Raw genomic sequence first — 24416 nt, forward strand, 5'->3', positions numbered from 1 at the left:
AGGGATCCACAAATCAGATTTTTAAAGGCTGCAAACAGGTCTGGTTTACAAGATTTTCACAATAAATATGCATGAGATATATCTGGTATGCATTGCTTCCATTGGGCCGGATTTTAATACCTACGCGCGGGCGTACATTTGCGCGCACACATGTATGCCCGATTTTAAAACATGCGCATGTAGCATGTTATAAAATCCAGGGTCGGCCCGAGCAAGGGGGGTGCACAATAGTGCACCTTGCGCGCGCTGAGCCCTTGGGGAACCCTACTGGCTTTCCCCGTTTCCTCTGAGGTCACTCCGAAATCGGAGGGAACTTTCCTTCCGCCCCCCCCACCTTCCCCTCCCCTCCCTTCCCCTACCTAACCTGCCCCCCAGCCCCACCATACCTTTATTTTATAAGTTATGCCTGCCTCCGGGCAGGCGCAGGTTGTGTACGCCGGCCAATGGCCAGACCGCGATCTCAGATCCAGCGACAAATGGTCGTTGCACCTGGAGGCTCCTGCCCTGCCTCCTGACTGCCCCACCCTGCCCATTCCCCGCCCCTTTTTACAAGCCCCGGGACTTACACGCGTCCCGGGGCTTTATGAGTGCCGCCAGGCCTTTGAAAATCTGCCCCATTGTGGGTAAATTTATCTCCTCAAAACCCATTGTGGAAATCCTGAAAACCAGACTGATTTTGAGCCATCAAGGAATGGATTTGGGGACCTTTGCTTTAAAGTACTGAAAATACCATAGACTCACATTGGAAAATGTGGACATGTCTTCCCTCTTCAACTACATATGCATATAGCTCTATCCTGGCATTTATGAAGACAAGAAAAATGCATTCTCCCCTAAACCCAATGATATGGAAAGGTTTTCAATCAAGTATTCTGCTATAGAATCTGAACTCTTTTCCTTCATACTAACTTAGAGCATTCATTAATTCAAGACTGCAATTCTGTGGCTAGCAGAAAGCTACAATATCATAACTGTGTTAACTAAAGATTATTTTAGATTTAGCACCATAAATCCAATTAATATGTTAATTGCCATTTTGTGATACTGACCTACCATGGGGATGAGGAGGCATATGCATTAAGGGGTAGATTTTCATGTGCTCGCATGGAAGCGAAGATTTTATAACATGAGCACGTTGGTGTTTGCATGTTATAAAACATGATTCCTGTGTGCACATTTTAATGTCCGCGCGCGCAATGGGGGGGGGATTTTTTAAAAATATGCATGGCGACACGAGTAGGGTTTTCCCAGTTCACTCCCAGTCCGCTCAAATTAAGGAGCAGACTGTGAGGGAACTTCCCTATCCCCCTAACTACCCTTCCTACCTTTTCCCCTCTCCTCTCCTCCCTGACCCCTAACCCCTACCTAGCTAGTTACATTTTTTTGGTTTTAATACTTGCTCCTTTGGAGCAGACGTTACGTGCACTGGCCAGCTGCCGGGGTGTGCTTCCCTGGGACAGGGCCTTATGGCCGTTGTACTGGTTAGCCCCCATCCCAACCAGACCCCGTCCCTTGGCCCGCCCCTTTTGCATGGCCTAGCACTTCTGCACATATCGGGAGATATGCACGTGGCTGGGCCGTTTCTAAAATATGCTCGGCGCACACACAGCCCGGCCACACGCCATATCTCCCGGATTTTATGATGTGCACAGGCTTTTTACAATTTGAATGTAAGCTGGCAAGCGGACAAGTTATTTGGCTAAAGCTAGCTGGATACCTAGTCCTCGATATTCAGCAGGATAAACTTCCTGCAGAAAAAACTTGCTTAAAGTTATCAGGTTACACGTCGCTGGATAACTTAAAAACCTAACTGGCTATTTTTGAATATAACTAGTTTAATTTAGAACATAAGAACATAATAACATAAGAAAATGCCATACTGGGTCAGACCAAGGGTCCATCAAGCCCAGCATCCTGTTTCCAACAGTGGCCAATCCAGGCCATAAGAACCTGGCAAGTACCCAAAAACTAAGTCTATTCCATGTAACCATTGCTAATGGCAGTGGCTATTCTCTAAGTGAACTTAATAGCAGGTAATGGACTTCTCCTCCAAGACCTTATCCAATCCCTTTTTAAACACAGCTATACTAACTGCACTAACCACATCCTCTGGCAACAAATTCCAGAGTTTAATTGTGCGTTGAGTAAAAAAGAACTTTCTCCGATTAGTTTTAAATGTGCCCCATGCTAACTTCATGGAGTGCCCCCTAGTCGTTCTACTATCCGAAAGAGTAAATAACCGATTCACATCTACCCATTCTAGACCTCTCATAATTTTAAACATCTCTATCATATCCTCCCTCAGCTGTCTCTTCTCCAAGCTGAAAAGTCCTAACCTCTTTAGTCTTTCCTCATAGGGGAGCTGTTCCATTCCCCTTAACGCTATCCCCTTAACGCTATTCGGCCTTGTGTAGCTGGATACCTTAAGACTTAACCTGCTATATTAAAAAGAATAAAGCTGGTTAAATGGCATTGTGTATTAAAAAAGAAAAAAAAGCATGCTATAGGCCTGCGTCCCGATAATACTCCCCTTCCAATATTTCAGAACTGGCCCTAACGGGCAGAGAAACCTGCCCCCTCCAAACACCTCTGAATAATTTTTAAAAAATTATGCAGTGTTGCAGATCGGTAAGCACATCAGGATCCTCATATTTAAATAAGGATTCAGTCAGTGAAAGAGGTTGCCATGCAATTCCATTCTTTATTATAGACTGTATCAAGAAGAGCTGATTTCGGTCCCCAGACACGAACTGTGTTTTGACACTCCGGCTGCATTGGAAGGGACAGAAGCCAAAACCGATCAATGACAATGTGAAAGAAACCAGTCTATTCAGAACTCAGCGTCTTCAAACACACAATGAAAAATTGTTGATTCAACTCTTTAAGAAACTCATCATAACAATTGTATGGAGAACCTTATCAAAGCAACTTCAAGGAATATAGGAGCCCCCAGAGAATAATCAGTTGTAAGTTTCAGCTGATGGGTACCTTGTACAATTGCTTAGCGCTTCACCCTACACCAGAGACATTATATAGTAAGGGATAATTTTGTTACAGCCTGAAAAAGTTGAATATAGTTAAAAAATAAATAAATAAATAAATAGCACACATAAATAAATAAGTAGCAAATACATTTACGAGTGACATCAAATTTTAAGGGGAAAGTACACACATATGCGCACACTTTCTCTTTTGAAAATTATCCCAACTAAACTACCTTCTAAATTATGGGGCAGATTTTCAAGGATTTACACGCATAGGGGGTTTACGCATGCCGGGCCTATTTTCAAAAAGCCCGACGGCGCGCATAAAGCCCCGAGACGCGTGTAAGTCCCGGGGCTTGCAAAAAGGGGCGGGGGCGGGGCGGTCCGGGGCATGGCCAGAGGCCTCCAAACGGCCGCTGTGCCGGTGGATCATGCGCCAGCAGTTGGCCGGTGCGCGCAAGTTACGCCTGCCAGAGATAAAGATATGTTTTGTTTTTTTTTGGGCTGGGGGCAGGACAGGTAGTGGAAGGGAAAGGAAGGTGGGGGGGAGGGAACGGAGAAAGCCAGCTGGTCTCCCCGAGGGCTCGGTGTGTGGAAGGTGCACTGGTGTGCACCCCTTTGTGCGCGCCGACCCCTGATTTTATAACATGCGCACGGCTGTGAGTGCGCATGTTATAAAATCGGGCGTACCTTTTAAAATCTGCCCCTATGTGCAGAAGTGTTTTCTGGAAATTTTACTTTCATACTTTTAAAAATGCAAAAATGTGTATATCCACTGGGAATGTCTCCACTCAGTCCAGGTAAACTGCTGTGCAAACGTGACATTATATAGTGTACAAATCAACTCCTCTTGTTAGAATTTTCATCACTTATAAGGTCAAATATTTTTTAAAGATATTAATTTTATAATGGATACCTCTGAATGTGCCTGTAACAACATCCCTCTAACCCCCTCTCAAAAACTCACTCTGAATCAAAGTGCCCCCTTACAATGGTCCATATATAGAGTATCAAACTGAGCCCTCGGGCAGTCCACTAATGCACATATATGGCCGTGTTTGCGCGCGCAAGGCTTTTAAAATCTACCTTAAAATTGGTAACCCCCGACCTGCAGTCAGCTAATAAATATGCAATGGATGAAATGCAGGAGTAGGAGAAAACATATTGGTTCTGGAGGCTGCCAATTGGTAGTTCTCAAACTACTTGCCCAACATCTGCATTGCTCTCTGGATCATGGTAGAGTTTTAAAGATTTTCCCTGCCACAATCTCCATAGGCCATTCTTACAAAACATCTTCAGTATGGCTATTCTCTTTCAATATGCGAGACACCTGAATCACATAAATCTCGAGCACAAAGTAACATTTTCCGAGCAAAGTAAAAGCTGTCATGAAAAATGTAATGAAGAAGAATGGCCTGCACAGAGAGCTATAATGATATCCTGCTGCTATTCTATGTTAGTTGCTGATAAGGCTTGATGGTGATTTTACAACTGAGAAAGTTTGGGAAAGGTTAAAATTCCAAATACCGGAAGCAAACATCTTTATACTTCATCTGGTACATTTCCCCCACTTGCATTTATTTTCATACATTATTTGGTTTCTAGCATGCGTGAGCGCCTTTTTTTGGAAGAATAATTCACTGTAGCCGAACAGAATGTTGCTCAGTTTAATCCACAGGTATAGTACAGAGCAGCCATGCATTATATACTGCAGCTATTTAAAGGGAAAACAAACTATTAAAAGAAAGTCATTTCCTCTTTAAAACCTGCCCAAAATCTGTCACACTCCATTCAGACATGGCTCTTTTTCCCACCTGTGCACTATTAAAGGGTCTGCAACTGAGGAGTGTCTGCAGAGGTAAAAGCCACCAGGGCAGCAGCATTCAGATTTGGACACTGGTCAAGAGAGCTAGATGTGGAAATATGGAGGATGCAAAAGTATAGGAATTTAGGTGAATTGTACAGTAACATGGTTTGAACCTTTGATAATGGCATCATGGTTCCTAAGTTTCCAACCCGTGCCAATTCAAGCATTTTTTCGATGCACTAACATCTGTCCAACATACACTGTGTACTTTTCTATAGCACCTGCTTAAACAGTGAAGAACCAGTGGCCTCTTTTTTCCCCAATTAATAGTTATATACAATAGGGCTAAAAATCTGAACTCTGAACAAGATGGCTGAATATTTCAAGTAACTGTTAAAGAGAATTCTAAAATGGTTGAAAAAACCCAAACACTTATTTTCAAACAGTAAGCATGGGAAGAGTGAAAGAAATGTCATTGATCAGCTTTTGGTATACTTCTGTTTCTTCTGCCGTATTGTCAGTGAAACATGTATGGATCTGGGTGCTTTATACATGCTGGGATAAAATAAAGCATTCTGAATTATTCTGAGATGTCATAATATGATCATGCATTAAAACTCCGTCAATGTCCAGAAAACACCATCATGAGGCATCAACCAAAGCAGAGGCATGATATTGCAGTCTGCTCTAGGTTCATTGATACTTGAAATGGAACCATTTTTAACCATACAAAAATCGGGATTAATCACCACCACTTATAAGCAAAAAATAAATGCTATGTCTGCATTCAAGATATCAATTAACTTCTTGGGTGCCGAAGGCCAGATCAGATTTCTTTAATGTATGCATATAATAACAGATTAGATCACTTTAACCAATAGTGAAACAGTTTTACAAGGGTTGATAACAAAACAGTGTGAAACGCTACTGAAACTTCAACTGAATTGTTTGGATATACAGTAAAATAAGGACGTTTCCAGCAGAACCAATAGAGCTTATTTTCTAGTGCACATGCAAGCATGTATATCCACACAAACACATACTCTTCTCAGGATCCTTTTGAATCTCCAACATATCCTGAAAATTTGGTGTGGGCAGGACATCAGACACAACACTTTCTAGGGAGGATACAGTTATGGATGCACACATACACAGACACACAGACACACAAACACACACACACAGTGATTTCAAAGCCTACTTTTCTTTCTTCATAAAGTAGGCTAAACAGGGACTAAACATTTTTCTACAAGCTTTTATTTGAAGTAATAATGCAGGGCAAAAGACTTGGTTGCCTTTTGCCCAGAGTGTTACAATGCACCCAAGATGTGCATGAAATTCCTTTATGGGGCCATTGGTTGCACTATGATTTAGAAGGGTTCTGGGACACGACTTGAAAACTCTCCTCTGCAACTCACTCTCCATATGGCCAGAGACAGTTAATCTCCTTGTGCCTCCAGGACCTATTTGAAAACAAGGCATTTGTCTTAATCTGGCTTTTCTGCTCTACAGTTTTTAAAAAATGTGTTACTGTCTACATATTTCTTTTACCTTTGTTTTGGAAATGCATTTGAGCTCATTTCTAGTTCAGGGGAAGAATGTTTGACAACCGCCCTAAGTGTTAAAAGCAGAGGGCTAGACCACATGATAAATAATTGTGCTATGACACTTCACAGACTCAACAATATTCAAAGTACAATTTTATTCCAACAAAGCTTTCCCCTGAAACCAGATTCCTAGTCCCTACTCAATTTCTGAACATTGAATTATGTTGATTTCTAAAAAGATGTTAAGGAAGGAATTATGCACAGAATGTTGCTAAAAGATCATTAAGGTCAAGAAGCTCAGCTATGGATAATAGTCAAACAATCAAGGGTTTGATTTATAAAAAGTTGCTCCTATAAGTAAGTACAACATGGAAAAAATCCTCTATGTGCCAGTTAGAATATATGGTGCTAAAGGAAGATATAGACATAATAGGCATCTGAGACCTGGTAGGAGGAAGATAAAAAGTGATACTGTGATACCAGGATACAAATTATGGGGTAGATTTTCAAAGGGTTGCGCGCGTAAGATACGCGCGCAATCCCCGAAAACCTACGCCTGTCTCCCCCTGCGCGCGCCGAGCCTATGTGTCGGGGCCTGGCCAGCCAGAGCGCGCAAAATCTACCCCATAATTTGTATCCTGGTATCACAGTATCACTTTTTATCTTCCTCCTACCAGGTCTCAAATGCCTATTATGTCTATATCTTCCTTTAGCACCATTGGAATTTCTATCCATGACGGTTACAGAATACAGTTTGTTTCCTGCAAAACTTTTATCCTGCTTGGGGCTGGAAAAAAAATTCCCCCCAAGGCCGCTCCGATTTCGGGGAAAAGCCATCGGGGTTCCCCCATGTGTGCACCCCCTTGCGCGAGCCAAGTCCGGATTTTATAAGGCGTAGATTTGTTCGCACCAGGTTGCGCGAACAAATCTACGCCCGCGCATTATTTTTAAAATCTGCCCCCAAAATGTAAAAAAATTAAGATTATCAGTAATGTCAAAATCATGCCATTATTTTCAAGCTCCACGTGAGAGTTAGGTTTAAATGCTGTCAGTGGTAAAAATCAAACAAGAAATGCAAAGAGAAGCAAAATAATGCTGGCTTCACCCTCCCAGAGCAGTAAATGGCCAAAAACATTTAGAAGAAGACGAATAATCAATATATCAAATAGAAGCTCACAGCAGAGACTACATTCCCTCTGTAATTAAGTCTCACACTGGAGTCAGGTCTCAGCAGAACAGCAGTGCCGGCAGGAAGGCTAACTTTAAAACGGGAGCCCATTTGTGCACACATGAGGGTGCGAGCAGAACATGTGCCAGCATTTTATAATCATCTGCGCAAGTGTGCACGCATTTTATTAAATACCCCCAGCACGCATGTGTGTGCTCTTAATTTTAAACACTTGTATGAGCATTTGCTAATCGCGCATTTTCTTTAGGAAATGTCAGCTTTTACATGAGCAAGAGAGGTGATTCTATAACGTGCGCATGCAGGAAATAACCAGTTTTACAAATGAGTCCACCAATTTGCCCAGTTAATCCCTAGGTAATCAAATCCCCCCCCCCCCCCCACCCCCGGTTACTCAGATCCTTCACCCAGTCTGTAATTGGCTATAAGGACTGCTATTGTGACTTACACCTTTTAAACAGCAGAAGTAACTGGGTGCAGGAACAGCCATATGCGCGCTCTTGCACTGGTTATAAAATGGGAAGTTATGTGCGCATATACTAGCCCCACCCATCCCCCTTTTTAAGCAAGCCAATTTGTTCACGCACTAGTATGTGTGTACGTAAGTGCGAAGTTTATAAAATAGGTCGGACACAGGCATGTGCTAGATGTACGTGTGTCTCTTTTAAAACTCACCTTTAATTGTAAATACTGCTTTCCCTGGAGAAATGGCTGCTTTTAAAATTGCCTGCCTGATGGCGTTCTGGAGGCAGGGTCTAGGCAGAGTCCACAGTTATGCACAGGATGTAAATTTCAAAAGATTTTAGGCACATAAATGGGCTTCTGAAAATTACTATGATTATATGCCACTTTTATGCATCTAACTCCTTTGAAAATTCACTCCATACATTTTGCTGTCACAACCCCTCACACAAAGTAGCAGGTGTAGCTCTGTGCATAGAGTTCTGACGGGGTAATTTCCAAAACAGATTTATGTGCACAAATCCACTTTGGAAACCGATGTAACCTTTCCTGGATAACAGCCTGTAAAGTTATGTGGGCTGTCATAAAAGGACCTCCTTAATATTTCTTGAATACAATTTTCATTAAATGTAAGGTGCAGTTGATTACAATTAGCTAATTTTCCAGTTTGATTCCCCCCTCGTTATGATAAATAATTAAAAAGGGAACATAATCTGTGATAGGTATACTTCACCTTGAAGTACTGATAATTCATGGTTGTAAATGCTTTTGTCCCTAATGTGTTTCTTGCTTAGTGTTAAAGATCTAAACATGGATATGTAGAATGAGAACCACCCGCAAAATCCTGAGAAGCTAGACATGTTTCTGATTGGCTTCTATATCAGTAATGCACAAGGGCTTAAGAAAAAAAAAAAAAAAGCAGTGTGCTGTGGAGTACAGAAACCTTCCTGCTGGCAGTTACTTTCAGAAGGAGTGGGAAAAGAACAGTATTAATAATAGCTGTAGCTTTGCTAAAAACTTTCCCACAGGTCTGGACAGGATCTCCAGATCTGCTTCAGCCTCTTAGGAAGGGCGACCCGAATCGACGGCAGATATCAGAAACCGGGAGCCTCACAAGGAGGAAGCAGGAGGACTCGAGAGACAAACATGGCTTCACCGTGCATGATGGCTGCGCAGAGTGAGCCTTCAGAGCAAAAATATAAAACGAGGGGATGAAAAGCTACGAGAAGGTCAATCGCAGGGACGGCACGGTCTCGTCTTGCAATGCTCATGCAAACCTACATCCCCCACAGGCTGAGTCAATCAGAACGTCCCATTCTGGCAGGAAGTCTCAGGATACAGGAAGGGCTGGTCCCCGGGCACCATTTCACCTTACAAATTAGGAACAAAAGTAGTTCACAGTGGAGACTGATATTTAATCCATCATTTACAGAATATCAAGCTACAAATGCTGAACTGCTGACAGGACAATATTAGTATTTTTTAGTTAGCCTTAGCAGATATAGAGGGTATGGGGAAGCTATGCCTGTATTTTATAAACTGAATGGCTTCCATGAAAGAAACAGAATTTCTAAACTACCCCATTTCTTTGCCCCAAAAGTATGTGCGCATGTTGCAGTACACGCACATTTTTTTTTTTGTAATTTATAATTTTATTGAGTAAAATCCAACTAACAACAATCCAAATGTAATCTCAGCCAAAATATCCGACGAACAAGTAGAATCTGCACTTGTGAAAGAGCATTGCACCTCATCCTCGACCATGGAGAAACAATGGAAAAGAGTACAAGAACAATTAAAACTAATAGGGTCTCACACCTTTGCAGAAAATTATCTAATTACCAGATTCCAGATTTTCCAAACAGCCTTCTCCTTCCTTCTAACTTTAGTGGCAAGCAACTCTAATTCCACCCATCTACAGACCTCACTGGACCAATCAGTAAACCTGGGAGAAACTGATTTACCCCAAAAATGCAACAATGCTCTCTGCCCCAAAGCAAGCATTTTCATGTTAGAATAATAATCTGTCCCCCCTTAAAGATCAATGGGCCAATATAGTAGGAAAAAAAATCCGTGGATCCTCAGGGATATCCCAGGCGAACATTGACCGGGCTGCTTTAACAATTTCGGAACTATACTTCGCCATCACCAGGCAAAAATACAAAATGTGCGAGTGTGTACCAACAAGGCCGCATGCCGTCCAACAGACATGCACGTTTTTTTAATGCAGGGAACTGCATACTTTCTACACTTAAAGGTGAACTGTAAAAGGCCAGCGTGCACCAAAACCAGAAGATACATGCGAATATGTTGGGCTGGTGCGTGCCGAGCAGACTTTAAAAGGCACTCGCGTATGCGTGTATCTCCCACTACACGCACAAATGAGGCGGGGCGTGGGAATGCTCTGGGCGGGGCATGGGCGTTCCTGAATTTCAACTTCAAATTTGCGCGTAAATACTTATGCGCGTAGGCACGCGCCGGAATCCTCTGCTACATAACTTTACTTCTGCTACGGAGGACGTGTAAGTAATCAAATAAAGAAAAACAGATCAGTGGGGTTTTAAGGGTAGGGGCTACCAGGGAGGTCATTAAACCAGAGGGGTTTGGAAGTCCTATCCCTTACCTTGTTGAACTGTGAAAACTGGAAATGTCATCAGCGTGCATCTACTAAACTCCCCCCACTTACGTGGTAGAAGCGGCATTTGCACGCTCAGAAGCGCATCCATTTATAATTGCGTGCGCATGTGCACGCGGTCATGCTTCTTTACAAAATGCGGGCGTATTTTATAAAACGGCCGCGGCCCTGGGTGCGGGCTGACAAATGCGTACATGTGCACCCTTGCACCTGTTTAAAAGTTACCGTCTTATTTTAGACAACTACACAGATATATTTTACCTGCATAATATTTGTAACATGTGCATGCAATTACAGTAATAAACAGGTGAATTTTCAAAGGAGTTATACGCATAAATGTAACATACTATCATAGCAATTTTCAAAAGCACTTAAAGTCTACATACATGTGAATATCCTATGATCAATTCAATGGCATATAGTGTAGCAATTTTTAAAAGCCCACTTACATGGGTAAAGTGCATTAACATGTGTACAACCCACGAAGATGCTTTTAAAAATCAGGCCCTATGTGCGAAGGCAGGTGTTTCACGAAGTACACACATAGTCTGCTTATGCAAATACTTATGCACATACTTGTAACCACCAGTTTGCCAAGATCTGTACCAGTTCACCCAGATCCTCCCTATCTTCATAATGATCCCCCACCTCCATCCCTTAACCCAGACCTGCCATCCAAAAAATGCAGACAAAAAACCCCTGCAATTTTGATTCTATGACTCAGCTAGCAGGTGTAAAACTGTGTGTACAAGTTTGGTAATGTATGTGCACAAACCGCTTACAAAATACTAATCTGTGCGCAAACTTCCGAATTCCACCCTGGAACAATCCTAAACTGTCTCTTTTTCCCCTTTTAATATTTACGTGCAACACTGTTAGCACACACATACCTCAGGCTTTTCCAAATTACTACTTATGTGAGTACATGCCACTTACATGCTGGAACCTTTTGAAAATTATCCCCAGAATGTGCAATGATTTTTTTTGCACAGAAACAGTTTACATGTATATTGGTGGAGTAAAAATGTTAAACATTAATCCAGATTTTTTTTTTCATTTTCATTGTGCATTTCCTAGAACATAATTTGGAACCACTACCATTATCCTCTCCCACAAGTCAGGCATGCCAGTACAGAGTAGTAAGTAGGTCCCTCCAATGCATGCCTTTGAACCTGAAGGATCAGGAGCAGGTTTGCTTTTCAGCAACAACATTTGCAAATGTTTGGTCTATGGACCCAGTTCATTTGTACGTTTGGGGGTTATCCTGAAAACCAGAACCTTTTGTACAGTTGTGGGCCTCCTGTTCTAATGGTACTCATATGCTGCTCTTTGTCCTCTGTTCGCTTCTTCCCTACAAGGCTGGAAATACTGCTTCAGCTGTCAGACCCAGCCAGCTTTAATCTTCAGCTCAACCCAGGTTCGCCTATGTTTATTCACAGCACTAACCCACTGGGCCTCAGACAGACCTTTTTTTTTTTTTTTTTTATTGAGACTGTATTATTTTCATAACCAAAATGAATGGATGGCCCATGGGAGTCAACGCAGTGTTTCAGAGCCTTTCATCTCTACATGGCCCATTTAAAAATAGTAGGTGGTCTCAGTCCAGTTCCAAGGGCCACAGCAGAAGTGCTCATATTGTGGCATGGACCAGATTCCTCTGAATCTTTGAATTCTGCTGCACACTTTATCAATGATAAGCAGCAAAGGCAAGAGAAGTTAGGATTATTTAAATGAAAAACTTCTCAAGCAGTGTTTCAAATTTATCTTCACAGATAGTTCCGTTTGCAGCAAGTATGTTCATCTGAATTAAATGTATTTATTTTTCTAAATTGTGACATGAGCCACACGTAAATGTCTGTGAGCTGCTGATAGAGTTTAAAAATAGCAACATCCCACTTTCAGAAGTTGGAGACTCACCAAATCCCTCACACAATCCATGTTCATGTCTTAGGCCTTGTGGGGGGGGGGGGGGGGGGATTTTCAGGAGGATGTAAGGTAGCAGCTCCACAGGGAGCGGCCTGTGGTTGGGAGTTGGAGTTTTAGGAGAGGCAGCACAAGGGTGCTGGCCTGCTCACTGGGAGAGATTCTCCAACTCTATTTTTTCCAGTGTCCTTCCATGCAGAGCATGCCTGCTCTTTTGTTTTCCTCTGTTTGTGGGAGTTTGTTGAGTTTTCTCTTTTTATTTTTTCACACCAAGGAAAGTTCAATCCTGTACATGTTTTTTGTGAGCCAGGATATGTAGTAGGAATCCCTAGCTTTTTGATTGCATTCTATTTTTTGTGAAGGAGGAATATTTTCCTGTTTGCATTTTCCGAGAAGTCTGCAACTGTTCGAGAGTTCCTTGCCTATGGGAGGAGATGACAATCAATCCAGAGAGTCTGCAGCAATTAGAGGTACAAAGGAGATTCTGGATTAACACATTATTTCAGGGAAAAGTCTTGGAGGCAAGTCAGGCCAAATGGACACCTGGAATTTGCAGTGCTGTATTGTGTATTTTTACTAGACTGTATATTTTTGGGAAACTATACTTTTGGAAGAGGATTTTGTTATTTCATACCACTATACATTTTGCTTCAGTAAATCTTTTTTTTATTGACTGGAACAAGATGTGTGTATTGACTATGAATGTGATTCCTTTTGGGCCTAGAAGCAATGTGTTTGCCAAGCCTTTGCAGGGCCCAAAGTTATAACTTTTTCCACAGGGTAGACCCAAAAAATGGAGCTACACAGGCATCAAGTATTCCCTAGGCATCATGGGAAATGTAGTTCAGAAGATCATTTCCATGGCTGTAAATACATCTTTCAGAACTACATTTCCAATGATGCAAGAGCAGCAACATGAGTGAGGTAACATTGCCACTTGTACAAATTTGGAACAGAAAACCTACCTCTACAGCCCTACCAGAAAGGCCTGCAATGACCATATCATCCCCTTCTAACTACATCCTGCCTGAAACCAGAGCACAAAGTCTGGAACTGATGCTTGTACATGATTGGGACAAAAAGCCAAGCTCTGCAGGAGGAAACAGGCACTGGTGATACTGAAGAGGAGAGCAGGGTGAAGGGAGTCTCAGAGAGAGGATTGTGATTGCTAAGAGAAAGGAGGGAAAGTTATGCCAATAAAGAAGGAAGCAGAGATAATGGAAGCAGAGATAAAGGGAAAGAAGGATATCTGAAGACAGAAGGTGATATCATTAAACCTGGGAGTGAAGGAGAGGTGAACGAGGAAGGAAAAGGTGTGACAGCAGTTAGGATGGGGAGTGGGAAGCCGTGATGACAATAGAACAGCAATAGAGACCGAGTGATGGTAGCTGGATAGGGAAAGGAAGAGATGCCTATTGCGGGAGGAGGGAGAGGAAGCAGAAGAAGAGGGGGAAAGAGCAAAGGGTGATGGCAGTTAAGGAAGGTATAGGAAACCAATAGCCAGGAAATGCAAAGAAAAGCTGTGCAGTCGATAGGATGCAAGAAGGGCAGAAGGCAGAAAGTAAATTATTTAATTGATTGAAATCCATTGACCAGAAAATCTAGATTAAGACAAAAGACTTGCTTTCAACTAGGAAAGGAGGGAAGAGAGCTGGTGGGTGATACAGGACAACCGAGGTGGGGAGTGGCCATGTGTGACACAAAGATCATATGTGAGTGCAAGACAGAGGTTGCGAGTGTCCGCTCACATGGGAGTGAGACAGATTGAATGTGTATAGGAACATTGCTGACTTTTTTCTCTAGTCAAACTGTACATATTGTGACACAAGACAATGATGCATCTACAGATGCCTTATTTTTTGTCAGCGCTATCAGGGACCACCCCAGATGGAAGGTTGCATACCTGAAGAGGCTAGGCCTGAGGCGTGATGGTGGAATCCAGGGGGCTGGGCAGAAGTCAGCAGAAAGGCGTGAAGGAGCACAGAAGCTAGCTTGCACGGCAGGAACAAGGCATGAACTCTGGACTAGATAGCAAAGCAGGGACACTGGAAAAGGGTCAGGATCATAGGCTGAACAAATAGCACTTCGGCAGGGCAGATGCTAAGAAGGCTGTTGGACCAGCAATTGTGTGTTTTCTGAGCGTGCCTTATATTTTGATGTCAGTTTTGGGGCACACCCAGAGCTGGTCCAATTGGACTGTTGCAGAGATGTGTCTACCTCTCCCTAGTACAGAGGGTGAAATGCCAGAGCCAACAGCCTCTGTAACTCTGCGGCAGATTCACCACCTAAAGTTTCCAGGGCAGTGGGTTCCGTCGACCCTGACAATTTTCAGCAGCTACCACTATGTGCAAAGCTGAAGTAATTTCCTTTTGCAATATTTTTCTCTTATATTTTATCATCCCAAAAGCTCATGCACATCATCATCCCTGGATAATTTTTCCACTGGTCCATTAAGAGCCATCACAATCTGCAAAGAGCAGCTGATTAACATTCTTTTTTTGCAGTTTTAAACTGCAACACTACTTTTATAAAATCATACTTGGATTACCCACATCAAAATTTGTTAGCTGTACTGTGTGTAATGCACAGATCTCCATTTAAAAGATTTGAGCGCTCTCTTGACGTACAGAAACAGGTCTCAGATGAAAAAAAAAAGGATTTTTCGAAAGCGTGAAAATGAAGAGAAACTTGCAGAACAAAAACAAAAGTCACTTCTCTGCAAGGGTCTGCCTACACACCCCAGGGTTTCCCACTCCACACCAAGGACCCTCTGAGCAGAGAATGGGCATTGTTCTATATTTCATAGTGGTTTTGTGACAAATGTCTGCCAAGGACCTGGCCGAGACTACCAAACTCATTTCACTGGGGACCTAAACCAGAATTTGAATCCAGGTCTTCAGAGGTTAAAGGTTAATGAACTAATGGCCTTAGGTGACTAAGTTCCCCTCCCCTCAAGTTATTTGGATGTGTTGGTAGTTACCAGCCTTTTTAACATAAACAGCTAGCAAGGTTTTTTTTTTTTTTTTTTTTTTAGAAGTTAACAGAGTTAATGAAATACTATTTTTTAAAAATCGACTTCTAAGGATTAGTAGATACATTTTTTTTCTTCTTTGCTTTTTTTTCTAGCTGCACTCTACTGTGATGCCCTGGAATTTTATTAATTTAATTTCATGTCACAACTCCGCAATCATCAAGGCACAGTGAAAACATGAAGCTCACAAAATGCGAACCCTATCTGCTGACTGGAGTACATTCAGATGGGGTGATTTACGGTGGAGTAGCCTAAGGATGATTATTTTAAAGAGAAAAACTAATTAACAATCTTAAAAAAAGAAAGTTTACCTTAACACAATTTATATATTTTTGCATGCATGACTGAGATTTGTTTTGTATTATGCAGAATATGTGAGCACTCATTCTACCTATTCGTATTATGTTAACAATTGTAAACTATCTACAATTACTGCTAGGCTCCCTAACCTCTGAAAGGTGGTAATCCAGCATTGGTTGTTAGCTGTCAAATATATTTCCCTTCAGTGAAATATACCCTGGATTTAATTGCCAGTCATTCTCCATACTTTATGAACGGAGCCCAAGTGCTGTGGCTTTGACATTTAACCCTTGACCCTTAAATATTTACCAGCTTTTAAACTAGTTGTGTACAATTATCCCTTCAAGTGCAGCTCTGATCCATCAATCTGACCAGGAGTTACCATACCCAGCAATTCCAGATCAGCTATGCTGTTCTGCCAAAATGCAGTGCTTCGTTTTCTGTCTTGCTTTAGCGCACACATAACATTTAAAAAAAAAAAAAAAGGACTAAACAACTATATTATGTCTTGTATCTCATAACAGTTTGTACTTCTTAAAGAATACATATTACAGCAAAGAAAATGGACAGTGTGCTTATGGGAGGAGGGGTGGACAATGATGGCAGGGGATAAATGTATTATCAACTAGAAGCCCTTGAAAGTGATCCTGTAAACAGACTCCAGGTATGAAAAGACATTTTCCTATGTCCTCTGCATCTTATTGGACACAGACTCACACCCTGTAACAAGAAAGATATACAATTTCACTACAAAATCTACACCACACACATGCTACAAAACATGCAAATAATATTTTGACTGACATATTATGTAAAAGGAAAACATTACTTCAAAAGTTTGCTCTCTCTCACTCATTCAGCATTTGAACATATACAATGAGGAACCTGTATCTTCCCTTTCTATCCATTTTATAGCATTGAAGCTATTACACTGTGTATGTTACATTGGGTTGAGTCTGGTTTTATCAAGACGATTGGGCATTAGTTCTGTTTTGAATGCGTGGCTTCTGCTGCAGTGTCATTAAGCAATAGGTAGCAAGAGCTGTGTGGTCTGGCATGTAAGTGGGCCTCAGAGTGATTGTGCTGTACAGCTGTGGTGCGATGGTGTTGCGTTGCATGCGTTACATTGCATGATTGTGTTGTCTGTTGGCATTGCTCGGTCGTGTGGCACGGCTGAACAGTGCACTGCGGTTGTGCGGTTGTGTTTTGCTGTGTTGCATGCCCTGACAAATGACGATCACGATGACAAGTAAATACCGAAAAACAAACTTCAAGGACAGATATTTCCAACAGTTACAGCAAGATAAAAGTTATGGAAAATATGAGAGGCACGGCTTGCTTACCGGAGGTAGCTATGTAACTGGCAGATTAGGTATCTATCCATCCGAGGTGAGGCATTACTATTTTTTCTTTGAAAGAAAAGTTCATTAGGGCCCATTCAGAGCTCAGGATGCCTCTTTTTAGGAGCTCTGTCGTCCTAAGAATTCCCATTTCTACTGAAAGGATCGGCTGCAGTTTTGACTCCATTTCATTTATGCTTTTACACCCTAGATCTATGACATGGGCAATTTCTATTGCATGCATCCTGCACACCTACCTGCCAAATTTAGCTGGTGACCCACATTGGTCCTATTTCTGGTTTAATACATTTTAAGAAACATCTCATCTGTAATAATTTGAATAGAGTACACATTTTTTCAGTTTTATTATTAATTATGTTCCACTTTTTGGGCATCTGAAAGTGGATTGCATTGATGAACTGTAGGTATTCCTCTGCTCTGAAACCTTACAGAGATATACCCACCCACAGAGGAGCCGTGTGACACATAATGGTGAGGACGAGAGGGCCAGTGAAAGCCTAAGCCTGGCCCACGCCATCAGAGAAGGAACACAACATTCCTTTTAAGGAAAATCTGTGACAAGCTTCTAATCAAGCACTATATTCATACTTATAAAGAGAAAGGAAAGAAGCATAAGAACATAAGAATATAAGAAATTGCCATGCTGGGTCAGACTAAGGGTCCATCAAGCCCAGCATCCTGTTTCCAACAGAGGCCAAACCAGGCCACAAGAACCTGGCAACTACCCAAACACTAAGAAGATCCCATGCTACTGATGCAATTAATAGCAGTGGCTATTCCCTAAGTAAACTTGATTAATAGCCATTAATGGACTTCTCCTCCAAGAACTTATCCAAACCTTTTTTGAACATAAGAACATGCCATACTGGGTCAGACCAAGGGTCCATCAAGCCCAGCATCCTGTTTCCAACAGTGGCCGATCCAGGCCATAAGAACCTGGCAAGTACCCAAAAACTAAGTCTATTCCATGTTACCGTTGCTAGTAATAGCGGTGGTTAAACCTCTTCAGCTCACCTATCCTTAGGGGCCAGGGATGCACAACTCAGCCACTGGCAGTCACCTGAAGATGGGGTGAGGGCGGTAGGTAGAGTTTTGGAAGAAGAGGGGCAGGCATACACAGGCATACCAGAGTTGGAACAGGGTAGCCTGCTTCAGGGAGGAAACTGAGGCAAGGCTGGGGAAGTGAGAGAAGGGTACACAGGAGAAGGACAGATTGCATCAGAAGCGAGAGAGGAGGAGAAGCAGAAGGTCAGTAGACAGCACTTCCTTTTAGAGTTGCTGGCTGACAAAGCCAACTGAAATGTAAAAATTAGCACTGCTGGCACTAGGAGATCTGCATAACAACAGGGATCACGTTTCAGAGAGGGGATGCATTTACAGCATCTAACCCTTGTGAATCGTTCTGAAGTGTATGATAATTAAGCAGTGTCTAACCAGCCAGTCTGGTCAACCATGTTGTGCTGAACATTTTAGTAACTCCAAAGTTGTATTGCTGTTCACTATCTGATAGTCAGTTACCTTACAATACTACATAGAGGTTTTTACATTTACCGGCAGCGAAGCCACATGGGCAGGTCAGGACAATATACATCTGTCATCCATCTCAAAGGCATAGTAGGCTACATGGTACAGCAATCACTTTACTAAAGTACTTCTGCAGGCCAGTAACATAGTAAAAACACACAGTGCCCCTATTACTAAAACAAGAAGCCTTTCTGCTGCCAGTGATGCCAAATTTTAAATTGGGTTTGTAGCCCAAAGTAAGTTAAACTGTAGCCCAAATAGCCATGGGGTCTCAAGATCAAAAGTAGCCCAATCTTCAAAAGCCCAAATAAAGACCTGGATTTATCAAAATGCACTAAATATTGCATGCGATAGGAAAAGGGGCATGTTTTATGGTAACAGGCAGTTTATCACAAAGTGTGATATCTTAGCGCTTCGCATAGGTATTAGCGCAAACTGCAATAACTTTTTCGCACTTTGCTATGTGCCAGAATTGTGGTATTTCCTACATACAACCACTGGGGGGACCATTTTAAGCTGCTGGAGATCCAGCCTAGCTATCAGGGCCCTTCTACAACCACGAGAGAGAGAGAGAGAGAGACTAGCCATAATACCCACAGACTAGGTAGGTATTTATACCTCTATATGAAGCCTACCTAGTCACTTGAGGTGAGGTTTAGGTATTAGTGTAGGGGTTAGGGGCCACTTTGACATTCAAAGTGAGACGAACAGAACAGTGCTCTCTTGTGAAGATTTGATGACCTTCGGAGATGAGATTTGTGCAATGTTCTCTCAACCTAGCTTGATGTTATCCAGGTAGAGAGTCCACTGTGGTTGAACACTAGAGAACAACCCAGACCAGTATTATTACAGTCATCCATTAAGGATGTAACAACCTAATTTCTCTAAAAGGCATCTGTCTTATTATCCAGATCAAGGAGCCTATGGCATTGCTTACAGATCACTGGACTACACTTAGTAATAATATGGTCCTGTAACATTTTCAGATTGAAATGGAGGGATGTATGGATAAGAAGGGAATACAAAGGAGCAAGAAAAGACTGAACAGGATGGGAGGAGAGATAGTACACCACGAGAAGCTGCAATGGTGTTCACCTTACAGTTATTGGGCTGGAAATTTTTTTTTTTTTTTTTTTCTTTTTTTATTAAATTATTACTTCGAATACATCGAAAATAACATAAGAAATCCAAGAAAAAAAACACACAACATAAATTGCATACATTGCATAAATTACAAATAGTTAAGGTTATCTAGCCCACATCAAGGAGGAGAAAGGGAAGCGGGTTGATCGTGCTCATTTGTCTATTCAGCAACCTTACTTAGAAACAGCACCTTTCAATTATGAGTCAAAGTTTTGTCCCTTAAGAAACGTTCCAAATGTAAAGGATCCGTAAATATAAACTTATTATTTTGATACATTATCTGGCATTTACATGGGAACTTGAGGAAAAAATTTGCCCCTATATCCAGAGCACGTTGCTTATATACCAAAAATTGTTTTCTACGAGCCTGAGTAGCTCGTGACACATCTGGAAAGACCTGAATCTTTTGACCACAAAAGTTTATATCTTTCACATGAAAATATTTAGAAAAAAATTGATCCTTCTCCTGTTTTAGGGAAATTTGTATAAGCAAAGTTGCTCTGGATAAAATATTATCCATGGAGTCCTCCAAAAAGGTCGAGACCCCAGGGCTTTCCAAAGTGTCTGTACCACCTGGTTGACCTGACAATATTTTCCTCTTAGGTATATAATATATTTTAGAAATTCTTGGGACTTTCTCTGATTCATATGATAATATCTCTACAGCATATTTTTTATATAATTCATAAGACGACATTAACCTGGAAATTTTAACATAGCTTGGCAATGAGCTATTGGACACATAATAGAGCACATACTACAATGAACAAAACATCATAAGATATGCCACACTGGGTCAGACCAAGGGTCCATCAAGCCCAGTATCCTGTTTCCGACAGTCGCCAATCCAAGTCACAAATTCCTGGCAAGTACCCAAACATTAGATAGATCACAAGCTACTATTGCTTATTAATTACCGTCATAGCAGTTTATGGATTTATCCTCTAGGAACTTATCTAAACCCAGTTACATTAACTGCTGTATCCACATTCTCTGGCAATGGATTTCAGAGCTTAACTATGTGCTGAGTGAAAAATAATTTTCTTCGATTTGTTTTAAATGAGCTACTTGCTAACTTCACGGAGTGCCCCATGGTCCTTCTATTATCTGAGAGAGTAAATAACCAATTTACATTAACTTGCTCAAGTCCTTTCATGTTGTTGTAGACTTCTATCTCCTCAGTCGTCTCCAAACTTAACAGCCCTAACTTCTTTAGCCTTTCCTCATAGGGTAGCTGTTCCATGCCCCTTATCATTTTGGTTGCCCTTCTCCGCAGTTTCTTCAGTGCAACTATATCCTTTTTGAGATGCAGTGACCAGAATTACACGTAGTACTCAAGGTGCGGTCTCACCATGGAGCGATACAGAGGCATTATGACATTTTCCATTCTATTAACCATTCCCTTCCTAATAATTCCCAACATTCTGTTTGCTCTTTTGACTGCTGCAGCACACTGAGCTGACGATTTTAAAGTATTATCCACTATGATGCCTAGATCTTTTTCCTGGGTGGTAGCTCCTAATATGGAACCTAACATCGTGTAACTACAGCAACGGTTATTTTTCCCCTATTTGCATCACGTGACACTTGTCCACATTAAATTTCATCTACCATTTGAATGCCCAATCTTCCAGTCTCACAGGGTTCTCTGCAATTCATCACAATCCGCTCGAAATGTAACTACTCTGCATAATTTTGTGTCATATGCAAATTTGATCACCTCACTCGTCGTTCCCCTTTCCAGATAAGTACAGATCCCTGAGGCACTCCACTTTTTGCTTTTTTCCACTGTGAAAACTGACCATTTAATCCCACTCTCTGTTTCCTGTCTTTTAACCAGTTTGCAATCCAATTTTTTTTTTTTAATTTTAGGTGGCAATGTCCTTTTGTGGATTGCAAGGAAGACATAATAAGGTGCTACAAGATGGGTGGGGGTGGGATATTCAGCCCAAATAAGGGTTTACTGGCATCTCCTGGTGTCTCATTGGCAGAAAGGGGAAGACATACATCTATGGCATATGGGCATGTAGGCTTCAGTTTCTTTAATTAAAGGTAAGACCCCAAAGGCTGGGGATCAGGTGGCTAAATAATATGGTTTCAAAGCAAATGGAGGTGTATGTTCAGACTATAAAAGAAGGATGGTCTTGGAAAAGAAGGCAATTAAAGTATGGTAATTAAAATTGTGGGATAGGGGGATGGAAGAGTATGGCATGGCTGGATGAGATGCAAAGAGATCATTAGTAAAAGTAAAATGTCTCCTAGTCACTGAGCACTGTCAAACGCAATGGATAGTTAGGTGTGTATATAGTTAATGATAATTTAGCTGTGTTCTGTACATCCAATGTGTTAATCATGGTCATGCATTTGTCAATGTGCTATATATAATAAATGTTACAAAAAAAAAAGTGTATGATATGGTGTCTTCATTTCAGGATGGGGTGGGAGGAAGGAAGGGAAGAAGCATTAAACAAGAGAAGATTAACAAATACAGAAGAGGTGAATCAGATTAACAATTTGAAAAGGTATATCTGTGGCTAGGTGATGCGAAAGCAATGGGTAGTCCAACGAGTAAAATTAGGAGAGTGACTTTTGGATAGAATCCTGTATTAAGAGATCTTTTACATATTGGAGCAATCTGAAAAGAAGAAGAAGAGTTTTATTTTAATTTGACCAAGGAAGACCATACAGCATTAAACTAGTTAGCTCCTAATAAAGATCTGATTATTCGATCCACAGTTAAAGGAGGAGCGATAGTATCATATGAGAGATAAATATGCACAAGACATTATGAGCCATTTAAAATCTCTTATAACTCCAACTTTTTTATGGAGCTCCCAAGCTGCATAAATATATGGAAAATCCTTCATGGAGGCCAATAGTAGCAGGATGAGATTCATTTTTGAGACCCTTAGCCAAATTTTTGGATTGTTTTTTTAAGGTAGGCGGTGTTTGTGTTATGGGCTTACACCCAAGCTACGTGGGATTTGTTTTGAAAATTACAAGAGATTGGGAGAATATCAGGAGACAGTTGGTTAGTAACCGTGGATATATCGGCACTTTATGCAAATATTCCACAGCAAGCAGCGTTGAATACAATTGAAGAAGTTTTGATTAAAAGATTGGTTCTCCAATGCATCACTTCAAATTTTTTTTATGAAGTTAGCCAAGATAGTACTACAATCCAATTATTTTATGTTTGATCAAGATTATTATCTTCAGTCTCATGGTATAGCAATGAGTTCAGCAGGAGCTCCAAATCTGGCAAATTTGTATGTGGGGCATTTTGAAGCTCAGTATATTTATACGTCAGAGTGTTTCCAGTACATAATATTATAGTTTATTGACGACTTGTTTTCATTTGGACCAAGGATAAGAAACAATTGGATAATTTTTTGCATTGCATCAGTATTTTGGATAATAATTTAACATTTACTATAGAAGCTCACCAAAACTAGATTCCTTTCTTGGATGATTTAATAATATCAAACAAAGGACTCATAGACACTACATTATGGGCCAGATTTTAAAAGGATTTACGCAAGTGGGTCTACGCGCGCCGGCCTATTTTAAAAAAGCCCGGCGACACGCATAAAGCCCCAGGATGCATGTAAGTCCCAGGGCTTTACAAAAGGGACGGTCCGGGGGTGGGGCCAGAGGCCTCTGACAAAGCGGCCATTGCCGCTGTGTCGGAGGATCGCGTGCCGGCAGGCTGCCGGCGCGAGCAACTTGCGCCTGCCCAGAGGTAGGCGCAAAAGGTAAGATAAGAGTCGGGGGGGTTAGAGTAGAGCTAGGGGGGGAAAGGTTAGGTGAAGGAGTGGGAAAGTCAGATTAGGGGGAAGGGAAGTTCTTTTCCAGGCTGCTCTGATTTCGGGATGGCCTGGGAGGGAACAGGGAAAGGAGGCCTCTGATTGGTCACTGGGCAGGGAAAAGGAAGGAGGCAATTGGCCCGTGTAAGCCAATCATACACCTTCTAAGCAAGCTGCTTCACTACTAGCGAAGCAGCAGCAGGGCACCCGGAGATTACGGCTGTTGGTCCGTAGGCCTGGCAATACCATTAGAATTCTGGAGTTTCCGGGTCAAGACCAGAGCGTTCCCAGGTATGGCCAGTAGGTGTCTCCCCTGAGTGAGCACAGAGACTCTCTGCTCCCCAGAGGCTGTGAATGCTGCCGCCTCGGCAGAATCCAGAACCTCAGCCAGCCAGGAATCAATCCCAGGGCCTCAGCCAGCTGTGCACAGCACAACCAGTGAGCCATTGGACCGACCCTTTCCGTCACCAATACTTGAGAACTGTCTTAAAAGTTCTAATGCCTTGCCATAGACTCATTTTCCCTTAGCAGTAAGTGCAGGTAGAGATTCTACTCCCCTCCTCCACCCTCCGAGCTTAGTGCCGAGGGCTTTATTTTCCATTGATCGTGCTTCCTAACATCGGCTATTAACACTGCTTATCCCACTCAAAGGTATCGATAAGTACAGTCAGTGGCATCCCTAACAATAAAGCCCGTGGTACTCCATG

The 24416-nt window shown here is 41.8% G+C and overlaps 1 protein-coding gene and 1 long non-coding RNA gene across 2 annotated transcripts in view; one reads left to right on the forward strand and one right to left on the reverse strand.

Moving 5' to 3' along the window:
* The window catches only part of LOC115083337 (GDP-mannose 4,6 dehydratase), a 767289-nt gene that overhangs the window by 439995 nt on the left and 302878 nt on the right, over window positions 1-24416 (reverse strand). The gene's annotated exons all lie outside the window — the stretch shown is intronic.
* LOC115085023 lies at window positions 10390-16419 on the forward strand. The gene is made up of 2 exons (XR_003854694.1): window positions 10390-10508; window positions 15671-16419. It is a non-coding gene; the product is annotated as an uncharacterized LOC115085023 (long non-coding RNA).

The sequence above is a fragment of the Rhinatrema bivittatum genome, chromosome 2 (assembly GCF_901001135.1).
Source record: "Rhinatrema bivittatum chromosome 2, aRhiBiv1.1, whole genome shotgun sequence".
In the NCBI taxonomy this organism is placed as follows: Eukaryota; Metazoa; Chordata; class Amphibia; order Gymnophiona; family Rhinatrematidae; genus Rhinatrema; species Rhinatrema bivittatum.